The sequence below is a fragment of the Drosophila arizonae genome, chromosome 2 (genome assembly GCF_054131065.1).
Source record: "Drosophila arizonae isolate 15081-1271.41 chromosome 2, UAZ_ARI_1.0, whole genome shotgun sequence".
NCBI classification, from domain to species: Eukaryota; Metazoa; Arthropoda; class Insecta; order Diptera; family Drosophilidae; genus Drosophila; species Drosophila arizonae.
Window position 1 is genome coordinate 27,202,113 of NC_142922.1, and position 14,896 is coordinate 27,217,008.

At 35.5% G+C, this 14,896-nt stretch overlaps 1 long non-coding RNA gene across 1 annotated transcript; it reads left to right on the forward strand.

Moving 5' to 3' along the window:
* The first annotated feature begins 4,600 nt into the window (after positions 1–4,600).
* On the forward strand, positions 4,601–5,018 carry LOC149270646 (uncharacterized). The gene is made up of 2 exons (XR_016270465.1): positions 4,601–4,712; positions 4,780–5,018. It is a non-coding gene; the product is annotated as an uncharacterized LOC149270646 (long non-coding RNA).
* The last annotated feature ends 9,878 nt before the right edge of the window (positions 5,019–14,896 follow it).

Here is a 14,896-nt window from a genome sequence, read left to right on the forward strand (position 1 = left end):
GCTGTCTCTCTCCAGTCTACCTCCACCAGCCCTCGGGCCCCGTCCCGGTTGTTCAACTCGAGCGAAACGGGGCCAAAACACATTTTTGAAGCCCACCAAAATAAAGAGCAGTGCATATTTTTAGGGTTTTCTGCAAGTGGTTTATAAATACTACCTTCGAGTTGCCATTGACAGTTAGACTTGCCGCCGACTGCTTTATATTGTATAATCAAAATATTGACAAACTGCCAAGCAATCCGTTGCTAAACGATCACAAATTGGTGCCTTCAACCTGATTCCGGTTAACATTTCCGTTCATGTGGTGTTTGTGCTCTTGCTGAAGATTGAGAATGAAATCGAAGCCAGCTTAAATGGTGGAAGAATTCAAGAGGCGCAGCTAAATGAGGGAAGAAATCATTTTAACTTAATTTTAATTCCAAAAATATTTGTATATATATTTTGTTAAATTATTAAATGAAATATGTATATTTATGATTATTGCTTGGCCAAGTTTCTTCAGTATTGATTTTCTTTTATTATGGGTGAGCACGGGACGAACGATATAAAGTAATTATTAAGGAGTCAACCTAAATACCATTTTGCATAGCTCCAAATATTATGAAAGTAAGAGTTAAAGCAACGAATTTTAATTAATTTATTGAAAAGGAAATATAAATATAAGATTTAAAAAGAAATGAATACAAAAAAATAAAATAAATAAATAAATGAAAAAAAACGTTGAAATATGTATGGAAAATAAGTAATTATTAATAATAATAATAATACTTTAAAAAAGGCATATAAGCTGCTTTTTAAATATTAAATTAAAAAAGCAGATTCAATATTTTTTGTAAGTATTTATTATTTTCATATAAAAACTATTGTTTATTATTTATGAAAATAATTAAATCTTTATAAAGACTTACCAGTTAAATTTAATATTTTAAAAGTTCTACTTTTTATTGTCATATACAGACGAACATTGCATAAAACCAACATATTCATTACATTACCTATAAAATTACTTATATATATATACTTTACTATATTATTATAATAAAAATAGTGCTTATATACTTTCTTAAATATTAAAAAAACAAAAAAAAAAGAGCTTTAATATTTCTAAATCTTATATATTGTTCAATACTTTAAAAGAAGCTGATTTGTTTATTTATTTATAATTTTCGAGAAGAAAACTATTATTATATTATAATGATTATAATAGTAAAATAAACATATGTATTTAATACTTCAAATTTAAATATATATTTCATTTTTAAATGTTATTTAATATTATAAAAAGGTCAACTCTTTATTTATTTATACTATATAAAAATATGTACAACTATGTTGCAAATTTTTTATTTTATTAAAGTTTGTTAATTAATTGCTACTTTTATTTGCTGTAAAACAAGAAGATCGTGTGATTGTGATGCAAAGTCGAAAGAATGGTTCGGCTTGCACTAATTTGTGGCGCGGTGTGCACAATAACCACAGGGGCACAGGCACATGTGGAAGCGCCTGGGCTGCCAACAATTGATCTAGAGATCGGAACAGTAACTTATGGGCAAATCACAGACATTTAATAGCTCAAATAACTCAGGCCGAGCGGCTGCTACCAGGAGGGCGACCGGGCCGCGAACGAACAGCGGCTCAGCCTCCGACTTCGACTCCAACTCCGAGTCCAACTCCAACTCAGACTCGAGTCCAACTGTGCCGAGCCCAGGGAACGCGCGCGCAATCAATCAATGCAATCTGTGTTATCATGAATAATTTCCTAGAGGGCATATTTGGGGCTGTAATTGTGAGTGAGTGTGGAGTGGAGTAGCCCTTTTGCTGTTGCCCGACTGCGCTCGTATGTTGCATCATTATCAGCTTCTTGCGATTTAATTACCAAGTCCAGAATGCGGGGTCTAGAAAAAATATTAACCCTCTAAGATAAACGCATAATGCCGTACTCCCGTCTGCGCCCGATCTGAATATCTGCAATACAATTCATAAACATAAACAGTGACTAGCATGTGAGGCACTCATGTGTGCTTCAGTGTGTGTATGTGTGTGTTTGTGTGTGTTTGTGTGCATGTGTGTGTAAGTGTTATCGATCGTGGTCAATGTTGTTGGAAACAACAAACGGCCCGGACTTAAGACCTGGTCAGATCCAGGCCCAGTCCAAGTCCAAGTGGAAGCCCTCGGGGCGCTCTCAGCAATTTTCATTGCTGCCGCTGCTGTTGCTGCTGCTGCGGCGACTGCTGCTGCTGCTGCTGTCGTGGCCATGGCTGTGGCTCTGACTTCAGCTTCGGGTTCGCCTGTGTCTGTGGCTCTGTATTCTGTGCTCTGATCGTTGTCGCGATCTGCTGCCTTGGCTGACTCTGGCTTTGACTTGCTCTGATTCGGCGTCCAAGCCAAGCCAAGCCAACAATGTCGACGTCGTCGTTGCTGAAAATATTTACAACACTGCATTCCTGCGCCGCAGTCATTCAAGAAGCCAAAGCCGAAGACAGAACCATAGCCAGAGACAGAGGCAGAGACAGAGGCAGCGGCAGAGCCAGAGCCAGAGCCGGAGCCGTGGACGCTGCTGAACTTGTTTTATGCCACTTTGGCTTATGTGTGTGCGGTTGAGCGAGTGCTCCTTCAACAAATGCTGCCCAAGCCGCCTGCCTCATAAATGCTGTAATAAGCCCACAACAACAACCACAACAGCAGCAATAACAAAAACAACAACAACAACAGCAGCAGCATTGAATGTGCGCTCGAAACATGTTTATGAAAAGAAAGAAATTCCATTGCAAACAAAAGAGGCAAAGCGAGCTGAACTGATCGGTGGGAGAGGCGCACACTGCGCATGCTCACATGTAATCCAACTCTCACACACTTACACAGATGCACATTTACATATCGACTTGTGCTCTTTAGCCTCTTTCTTCGACTGTTGCTGCTGTTTCAATGTATTTGTTGGCCCTGAGCGCACTGGCACAGGCTGGGCTCTTGCTCTCTCTCTCTCTCTCTGCCGCTCTCTTCGCAGTGGCTCTCTTCAAGCTTAGCCTGTGGGGATATTTATTATTGCTATGGTGAAATGTCTTGGCCATCGGAGCGGCCTGTTCGAACGTGTGACCAGTGCAAAAGTGGCACAGAATTTTCACCAGCCTATCTCCAACTGAAGGAGCCGCAGCTCTCGAAAGTAACTGCAACTCGAAAGCTGTGGATTTACTACGAATCTAGGCAGAGTAAAACGTATTTGAAATTAATTACATATAAATTAAAACTAGAGAGCTTTATGCTTGTCAAATTTTGCGCCAAAAAAAGTGTAAATATGTATATAAATATATTTATGCATATGGATATAAGCAAAGCAGAGAAGGTTCCACAAATTACTCTAACAAAACCTCATATATGCGGTAATAGCGTGTAAATGCCAATATAGACAATATTCGGATATGTATGATAATATTACCTTTCATTATTTACATTTTAAATATAGCCATAATGTCTACTGCTCAATATCTCTTTTCTAAAAACATTGATCACATTTAAATGGGAGCTTAAGTTATACCAGGTTTGTCACGCAAACATCGAGTCGAAGAATTGGTTCCATATCAGTTGTAAAGGAAAATAATATTACACGATATATGACGAATATTATTAACGAAAAAATGGGGTTTTAAGTCCAGTAAAATCTGGCATCATAAATAGTTTTGCTATCGACCAGAACAATACGAACATGGCAAATCATCTACAGGCCTGTTTCATAATTGCCAGTACGTGGAAATTCGAACATAATAACAGAAATTAATTAATTTTTTTGCAGTTTTCCTCCTGTCACATTTTCCGAATAACCAAGGGCTCAGCCTAGACCCAGTCAAGAAAAAGATATATGACACATTAATAGCAGCGGGCGAAATAATCGAAGCACTTGGTCTTGCGGGAAACAATGCAACCGAATACTATAAGAAACTTAACGCAACACAATTGAATATCATTAGCATGGCTGAAACTTTTGCGAATAGCCTTGGGCGCTGAATCGGATCGAAATTCGTTCAATTAATCAAAATTGATTTAAGTTGATGGATTCGAAGAAATTAAAAGAAAATAGAGTTTGCAATAATTTCTGACTATGAAAATATTAATTGATATAAACATTTATAAAATGTTCACATTAGACAGAAGCTACCCATGTACCCATGATATCTAGGGCTTCATATCTCTAACATCTACGGTGTCCTTAATCATTACCAGAAAGAAAATTCATTTATATTGTATAATAAAGTTTTTATAGGATATACTAGTCAGTACATTTTTAATGAAAACGTCGATGTCGATGTCAATGTCCATCGATGTTTTCAAAATCAAGCATGGATGTTGGATTGATACATCGGCTTGAATATTCGATGCATCGATGTATGACCGATGATTTAAACCTTTCCCGTTTGATGCTCAAAAGTATAGTTCATGTTGTTTTAACGTGTTTACTGCTGCTTTCATAGCGTTATGATAAAAAAAAAAACAAAAAGTATACTAAAGTATATCCAATACTATTTTTTTATTGAGTCATATAATTGGTTCCAGTACACCTGCAAATTAAATTAAAAATAATTAATATAACACGATATATGGTAAATTTGATTAACGAATAACTGAATAAAGTCCAGTAAGATCTGACATCAGAATAAGTTTTGCTACCGACCAGATCATTACAAACATGGCGCATCATCTGCAGACCTATTTCATGATTGCCAGTGCGTGGAATCTTTAGAAATACTGAAAAAAATTCGAATAACAGAAATACACTCGTTTTATTTGCAGTTCTGCTTCTGTTACATTTTCCGAATAGCCCAGGCTCCATTATAAACTCAATCAAAAATAAGATATTTGACGGTGTAATATACGGGGGTGAAAAGATCGAAGCGATTGGTAGTGTGGCAGAGACTGCTGGTAATTACCTGCAAAATCTTAGCGGAACAGGCATAAAGCAAACGGTGGGTAGTGTGCTTGGACGCTAAATCAAACCAAACCATAAATACAAATAAAAAATAGAGCAATCATTTCTGGTCTTGAAATTATTCCTTAATTTAAGTATTTATAAAATTTTCACATCAGACAGAAGCTAGGGAAAGAGGTGGTCGGGATTTACTGGACTAGAAAATATTGTTCGTTTCGGTATCTAACACGGTATATAACACTCTATAGAAAATCGATGAAAACGTAAATTATACAAATTCCATATAGTACTTTCATAACTTTGCGAGTAAGTATTAAAAGGCGGAACGACTTCACACAAATTGAATTCAATATTTTTTTACTTACTTTACTACTTTACTACTAAAATTAAAACAAATAAAAGAAGTTAATTTTTTGATTGTTTCATAATCATTTACTATTAAACTCCTCCTGCTCATTTATTATTTAACTCCTCCTTAAAACAAAGAAATACATATAAATATTTTAATAAATATATATTTTATGTAACTAAAATTATTTTTAAATTGTTTTTATTTATTTATGCTTTATTCATTATTTTTCAAGCACTTCGATGCCGCAGGTTTGTTGTCTAAGTCTTTCCTTTTTGCTGGCAACGCCGACCCGTAAAGAGTCGCAGTCGGCAGAGAAGAGTAGACAGAGAGAGAGTCAATGAGCACAGAGCACGCGGAGCAGTGACTCACAACCGCAGCTCACAGAGGGTCGGTCACTGTGCGACGAGCCGCATGCTCAGTTGCCATTTACCTGTTGCCGAGCGCTGTAATTCGTGCAGTGTCGTTGCGGATGAAACTGAATCTTGAGGCGCCGCATTACGTTGCGTGCCTGCCTGCGCGTGTGTGTGAGTGAGCGAGCAAGTGAGATAGTGAGCCAAGTGAGCGCGAGTGTGTATAGTGCGTCCGTGTAGTGGTTGCTGGTGCTATGCTCAAAGCAAAGGCAGCAAAAAGATAACATAAAGCAAAGTAAAAGAGCCACAGTGAAAGATCAGCGCACACATACATACGTGCGCGCACACACGCACACACACACATACACACAATACCAACTTGCTTGCAATAAAAATAAAGTAGAGAAAAGTTGTGTGAAATGGAATAGCAAAAGGAAATTAAAACGCAAACACATATGTATGTATGTACATATGCGTATATATGTATATATATTTAAAACGGAATTTAATGAAGCAAAAACTGCCAAATAATGAGAAGCTGTGCGATGCATAAATGAAAACTAAACGAGTGACGTGTATAAAAAAGGTAGCAACTGCTATTTATTAAATTGCAATTCCAATTCAGGTTTTCTCTCTTACTCTCTCTCCCTCCCTGTCTATCTTTCTGTCCGTGTCTCTTTCTCTCTTGTTTTTGTGTGGCTTCAGTTAACGCAAAATTGAAAATAACAAAAAAAAAAAAAGTATTTGGCTTTTTTTATGGTGCTAGAACGTAAGATTCTCAAGGAATAATTGCAGCTCCACGGATATCCTAGACAGACGTTAACTTGGTAAATTATTGCACATCTTTCCTGCCCCTGAAGAGACTTGACTGCGACTCTGCACTGGCCCAAACCAGTTGCAAAGTTGTCACATTAAAATCACACCTTCAAAGAAATATTTGTTGTTGTTTTTTTTTTAAATATATTTTGTTTGTGTGTTTGCGGCTGTTGTGGTTTCTATATATGCACCACTTTGGCCATAACTCGTTCGCGCTCTCACAGATACACACACACACGCACACACACATACAGATACACCCTCTCTGGCTGCCTGGCAATTTCGCATGCAAATTATACGTAAAGGAAGTCAGACAGCCTCAGTGCTTGCTGCTGCTGCTGCTGCAGCAACTGGTTGATCTGCATAGACGCCCATTATAAGTAACAGGCTGCATGCAGCGTGGTGTAGTTGTTGTTGTTGTTATTTTTGTATTTTTTGCTTTCATAACTGGTACACCGACACACACACACACACATCTAGCTCTGTTTGCAATGAGCGAAAAAGTTATAAACATTAACGCAGCCACCAATGCTAGTTAGTTTCTCATTACTGGCCCTGGCAACGGATATGATAATTGGCATTTAATTTAATTTTATAATACTCATTTGCAATGCGAGCAGTCGCAGCAAACATCAATTACAGCCCAATCGGCGGCGCAGTGTGACTTTCTGTCTATCTGTCTAGCTGTCTGACTATCTGTTCCCTTTCTGGGAATAAAACCACTCGAATACATAAAATTATCTAGCTTTAACTATGCATATGTGTGTCTATAGCTATATGTGTATGTATGGATATATATGTATTTGTTCACCCCATGCTGTTCCATCTGTGTGCCAAATGTTTTCTTGGTTTTGTGTCTGTTATTTGAATGCCTGGCAGGCATCCGCTATGTTGTGCCAGCCAACGCGGAAAGCATATGGTTTTTATGTTGTATTTTATCTTGCCACGAAAGGTTAAATGTTAATAAATTGTTAATTTGATATCTGTCAGAGATTTGACATAACATTATGACATTTGAGCAAAGCACTTTCCTTGCCAGGCAAGTGACGGCCGCTGCAGCTTTCCAAATGTCCATGGCTAAACAAAAGACTCAAACGACAAACTTGAACGTCTCTCAAAATATAAAAAAAAAAGAAACAAATATCATAGGCCTTAGTTTCAGCCCGCCTGGCACAGCCATTTAATGCATTTAACCACAATTTAAAGTATTTTTATAAAAAATGTCAACATATGCGCATTGCAATGACAAGCCAGCCGCAGTCGGCCGAGCCAGGCCAACATTGCCCGTTCGTCCGTTCCAGTCCAGTCAGCCATGGCCCGCAGCCTCAATCAAGGCGCCCCTTTCCACAGCTGCCCCCTCGAGCCTCAGATATCAAAAACCAAAAAGCTTTCAAACCAAAAGCAGCCGACAACATCGTCAACGACGCCGTCGCAGACATGGAAAAGCCGCGCGTCGATTTCATGAGATTTCCAATGAACTTTTAAATACCTTAGCTGGCCATAGTAACTATGTCATACAGTTGGCAAATTCATATGCGGCTAATCAAAACAATGAGAAGCATTCAGCTTGCCTTTATTATATTTAATTCATAGCTAAGAAATATGTTTAATTTAATCCAATCATATTAGAGAAGGAGAGATGTAATGCTTTTTATTATAATTGATTATTATTTAGAAATTTCTTATTGCTAAATATATTTTCCCAATTCTTCAGCAAGATAACAGATTTGGATTTCTAAATTTAATCATTGCAATAAGTCTCCCAAATAGTTGACTAAATAAAAATTTTAAAACACATTTAAGCTAAAAAATTTTTTATTTATTGCAATTGCTATACAAAAATTATTTAGCTGTTTTTTAAGTTAATTATAATAATACATTTTAGAATCAAATCAAAAAAAATATTTGAATATGATTGTTTTGAAAAATATTTATAATGCATGTAATGTAATTTATAAAGGATCAATGAAATTGATCAAACGAAGATTGAAAAATATTGGTGAATATATTTCACTTATGTATACATATATTTATAATAAACTTCAAATTAAAACTCTCTTTTAGTTAAGCTAACTAATCATACTGGATCAAGATAAACAAGATAAACATTTATTAATTTTTGTAATTTGTATAACAGTATGATATAATTTCCCTAATCTGTAAAGAATTAATAATTGTATAAAAATATAAAGGTATTTCCTATATCCTTTATATTTTTGATACAATTATTAATTGTACCCATGATATCTAGTGCCTTATATCACTAGTCCTTTAACATCTACGGTGCCTTTAATAATGGGTTTATGATATATTCTAGTTTGTTACGCCAACACCGACAATTGGTTCCAGTGCAGCTGCAAATATCCAAATAGCATTAAAAATTAATTTAATATGATATATGACGAATTTGATTGACGAATAAATGAGTTTTAAAGTCGACTAAAATCGGTACTCAGAAATAGTTTTGTTATCGACTAGAACATTAAAAACATGGCGAATCGTCTACAGGCCTATTTCATAATTGCCAGTACGTGGAATGTGCAGAAATACGAAAAGTATTCAAATAACATAAATAAATAAATTCATCTCCTTTTCAGTTCTGCTCCTGTCACATTTTTCAAACAATCAAGGGTTCATCATAAACCTTATCAAACAAAAGTTTTATGAAGCTTTAATAATAGCGGGCAGAACGATGCAAGCAATTGGTCATGCGGGAGAGAATGCTAGCGAATATATTAAGAAGCTAAACGTAACTGAATGGACAGCTTTAAAATTAGTGGGAATGCTTGGTAATATTTTTGGATAGATTAATAATTAAATAAAACTCTCGTCCAAACTTAAAAAAAAAAAAATAAAAAAAAATGAAAATAAAAATAAAGCATCGAATCTTAATTGATTTAAATATTTATAAAACAGATATAGTGAAAAGATATGATCTTTACTCTCTATATAACAGAGCAGAACAGATGCACAACTAATATTCTTCTATAAGCAAGCACTAAAAAGCGGAACGGCACAAAACGAATTTAATATAGTGTAATATAGTGCGCTTTAGTAATATTCAATTCATATTTAATTCTTATTTATCGACATTAAAACAAATACGTAACAACAATCCACAAATACGTCTATAACAAAGGACGTAGTTTTTCAAGTTCTTCTTCGCAAGTTTGCTATCTAGGTTTTTCACGAACAATTAATTAAGTATAATATATATAGTAGAAATCAATAATCCTATTTCTTATTTATGTATGTCTAATAAAACTCAAACTTAAATTCCTTTAGCTCAGCCAGCTAATCAGCAATTCCTGGAGAAAAGATAAGACATTATATTAACAATTATTATAATATTTAAATAAAAATATAATAAATTTTTCTAAGCTTAAATGAATTATAAATTATTACATATTTATTTACAGTTTCTAATTATTTTCATATTTATTATATTAATATTAATTAAATGAAAATAATTGTACTGATTTGAGTACGAATTCTTTTCTAATATCAATTTCTAAATCAATTAAGATATTTCATAATATATGTCTAAATATTTTTCTTTTTAATTGAAAATTTATATATGTATATACAAATATTAATTAGCATATATGTACTAAAGATAAGGTTAAACATAACTAGAGATTTTCATTGTTTTTAAGCAAGCCACAAGCAAAGTCAGAGTAATACACTCTTCGCAGTGGCTCTGTCTGCTGATATACCTTTCTTGTCTACAATTTTTGTTGCTTAGCTTTTTTTTGTAAACGTACAATATATGATTTCATAGCGCTTGCAACGGCGCAATAAGCAATACTGAAATGCAATGCGATGTATTTTTTATTATTTTTTATTTTGCTGCCGCTGCCAGCAATGGCCACAGATGGAGCTAGAGAGGGAGACGGAGCCAGCGATGGTGCCAGAGACGGGCGGGCGGGTAGTGCTAGAGAGCTGCAGTGCAGTTTTGCAGCTCTCACGGCCACAAGCGACAGTTTTGTATTAGAAACGGCAACTTGTAGCTGCAGCTAGTTACGGGCTTGATGACTACTGAAAGCTGTAGAGGAGGGAATGCGACAGGAGGGGGAGCGGCTGGCGGGCAGCAAAGGTAGCTGGAATGTTGTCGCTGCTAGTTGGCAATGTTGCCAAGTGACTGACATAGTTGTTGCTGTTGTTGCTGTTGTTGTGATTGTTGTCAATGTTGCAGTTGCGGCTTTTGTTCTGGTTCTGCTTTGCAGGGCAACAGCGAGCAAAAGTTTACAAATTTAATTTGTAGAAGCGAACAATTTATGTGTGGCATATTAGAAAGAAAAGAGTTGCGTTCTAAGCCACAAAGCGTCACCCTATGCGGGCGTCGCTGCATGCGGGCAGCGTGATCACTGATCAGAGCTGGCAGCGAGCAGCCCGCAGATACAACAGATACAAAGATACAGATAACCTGTTGTCGTTGCTGGCTCGCAGCATCTAAATTTCTGTACGTGTGTGCAGCAGAAATCAGACAAAACGGTGCTTTACATTCGTTTTTCTTTCATTTTGTTTTTGTATTCTTCTCTGCCTTTTCATCTGAGTATTTTCTCTCCACTTGCTCATGAGGCCGCGGCCACGGCCGCGGCTTCTTTCTCACTTACTTTCTTTCTCTCTGTCGCGCTTTAATGAAATGTAATTTGAAAAATTGCGCGCGGCAAATTGTTGGCTTGTTGAAGTCAGCTCGTTGTCGTCATCGTTAGAATCTCAAATATTTTGTCTTAATTAAAATTTTGCTGCCAAGCCAGAGTCGGCCCAGTCTGTGGCAACTATAGCAGCCGCGCCGACTCAGTCTAACTGCTTCGCGTGCTAGGCAAAAGTCGGGCAAGTCTTTTAAATAAATTAGCGCTGTCTATTCGTTCGTCAAGCATTTGTCGCGTTTGCATTTAGTCGGCATTTTTATTGGATTAAGTTTGGCCTGGATTTATGCGCTGTCTTGGATTAGATGCGCCATCATTCACGTTCACAGTGGCTTCATTGTTGTAGTTGTTGCAGTTGCTGTTATTGTTGTTGCAGCTGCTGTCGCGCAGCATGTAATTTGCGGTAAGTCAGCGTCTTTGCCTGTTGTTTCTTTTGGGCTTGTTGTGATTTATTTTGTTTTGTTGGACATTACATTTTAGGTTAAGTGGCGTTTATGCACAGTTGACTGTTTCGCCTGTCGCTTTGTTCGAAATTTGGGTCATAAAACAAAAGACTTAAGCAACGAACTGGTTCGTCTGCTTTGGCTTTGCATTGGAATTTGAATTATTCCTCCCAGCAGCAATCAAACTCAAATAACATAGAGCAAGAGTACAAGAAAGAAAGAGAAAGAAAGAGAGACAGAGTGAGAGAGGGAGTGAGAGGCAGAGTATTGTAACTATTTTCCATTGATTAATGACAGGTAATTTTCATCCACTGGCCGCGCGATGATGAACGAAAAAGGGAGCCAAAGATTGCGAGGCACAAAGGCATGCAAAGGGCATTCGCCTCGTCTTTCTTCATGGTTCATTATATAAGTTTCGGTTTAATTAGTTTGGCTAAAAAATTTTTTGCATTTTTTTAATGAATCTGCCGGTCCAGAGTGAAATTTAAGTTCAGTTAATGGTAAAATGCTACACAATCATTAAAAAATATTCTCAATTGGTGGTCAAAAGTAGGGTATTACTAATTTTGATGATCAAAGCAGAGAGGGAGAGATAGAGAGAGAAAGCTGACATGGATTAATAATTTAAAAATTATTAGCCTTAAGGAAAATTGAAAATATCTACAAGCATGAGAAATCAACTAATGGAATATAAAGTACTTTGTAATATAATACTATATATATACATATATATATCTTTTAATTTTTATATTAATATTTGTTTTACAAAGAATTATTAGCCATATTTGAATATATATACATATATTCGACTTTCTATCGTTGCTATTTAAGGGCTCACTACGACTTTCCCAGACCTTCTTTTAATGAGCGCCCATTCACTGGCAATCATCTTCAAATTGTTGTATCGTCTGCAGATCAATCTACATAAACCATTTTCAATATGCGCATAAACATATTTTCGATATTCATTTCACACATTCCGAGTTTCGCTTGTTTCGGGCTCAATTTTGCACTCTTTCCAGTCGTTAACTGCGTCAAAGCCTCGACAACTTTCAATTCTTTTTATGCCCATTTACATAAAGCATCAAGCTCGATAATAAAAAAATGTGAATGTGAAATTTTTTTTTTTTTTAATATTTCTTACATATGTTTATTTATGACCCATATAGTTTCAATAGAATTTGAAATTTTAAAAAATAAGCAAGCCAAAATCCAAAGAGAATTAAATTAATCACATTAAATTATTTAAATTCATAAAAATATACTTTTGCAGAAAACTTACACGAAGTAAATAACTAAAACAAATTTGTATACAAACTACAATTAAATTGTAGAATTTTAAATCTAGCTTCCAATCTATCATCCATATATCTTTCTAGTAAAGCTTTGTATATAATCCCACTGTTTGCATATTGGCATATTAGTCAAAATAAATGCAAGTAACTAAAATGACATATGACGCCACATTTATAATACAACAAATTGCATTTCATGCAAGTTATGAAGGAAAACGCAGAAAATCAAACGGCATTTCGATGCTTGGCTCAACGCAGCAGCAGCTCAGCAGCTGCACCCACTTTTTGTTTAGCTGCAAGAAATATTTTTCTTGTTTCTCAAAAACTAGTCAGCGCCACCCACTTTCTGTCCACTTCATATATATATGTATATACATAGCTATGTCTGTGTGTAGGAGTTCCATTTGCTTGGGAATTATCGGGCGAGGCGCTGACAGAGCAAGCGGCAACTGCAACATTTTGCTAAATCAAAATTGACACTATGCAAAAAGCCAACCCACGGAGCGCAAATTGCAACACGGTAGCCGCACACACACACACACATACATATGACTAGTCACACACATTCACATACACGTCCACATACTTGATTGTCGGGCCAGACTGGGGCCAGGCGCTCAGCGTGCCATGCCATAGAGGCCAAAAGGTGCCCATACCCCGAGCTCCATTGGCATGTGTGTGATGTTGTTGTTGTTGTTGGTCTTGCTGTTGTCGTTGTTGTTGTTTTGTGGCGCCAAGTAATTTCTGTGTTAGCGTTAGATTTCAGCCATGTGCAGACAACGAACACCACACAAATGGCAAGCACAGCAGTTATTAGTTTTAAACTCAGCACAGTGAGGCAAAGCATAGAAATTTATCTAAAATATAATCTACGACTAAACAAAAAATAAATACCAACAACAATTTCAATCGATACATTTCATATTTTGTTCATTGAATGTAAATAAGTTCGGATTTAATTTAATATATCATTTTATTTATTTAATTCACAACTTTATATATATTTTTGGTATTCTAAAATAAAAACAAAACCTAACAAAAAACAAAATCTTAAAATCTATAAATGCATTATTTATTAAATTTTTTTAAATTATATAAAATGTTAATTATTTGATAAATAAAAAGATTTTTAATTACAAACTATGTCAAGTAATTCGATTGAAACAGTTATATTTAAAGTAATTGTAACTATGATATTTTTTATTTTTTGCACATTTAAAAACAAATTTATATAGTCATTTTGCATATTTGCATTAAATTTCTCTTTTTAAATTTATAAAGTTAGTTAATTAGAAATCCAATTTTAGCTCTTTAGCCACTGTGCACAAATGTGAATCACTTTGCTAGCTGCACCACTGTGGCCACCATCGTGGTGACATTTGTTCATTAAGCATATTAAATAATTAGTACTTGTTGTTGTCATATTTTATGTGCTTGTTGCTTGTTGAGCAGCTGAGCCCGCTGAGAGGCTTGGCAAATGAACAGCTAAAGCAGAGACAAGGACCAGTTTTCAATAGCCTCAACTCAAGTGTTGGCCTTTCGCATTTAGTCATATAAAATATATGGACAAAAATGTGTTTTAATTGAATGGCCATTGACGTGTTTAGCTGAAGAGCTGACCGATAGTACTTTAAGCCAAGGCAACGTCGAACTTCATTTCGTAATGTGAACCAAATTTGTGATTTACCAACTATTTTTAATTGAGTAAACACAATTAGATGACTTTGTTAATATACATATAATTTTGTTAAATGAATATTTAATTATTTATATGGAAAAAAATGAAATAAAAAAATAAATTCAAATCAAATTTGAATATTGAAATGTAAATGCTGAAGAGAAAATTATCCAACTGTCAAGAGTTTTAGCTTGGCTTGCAATGAACTGCAGTGAACCGAATCTGTGAAAGCAACTCTATTTATAACAGTTTGCAAGAGTTTATACTTTATTCTGTCGTTCTTTGGGAATTTTTTTCTAAATGCAAAGATGGTTTGAATGGACTTCTTGGGTTTGACCTTTCCACCATCCTCCATGTCCATGTTGATGCATTTGGAGGAGGAAGGCCATGTCGTC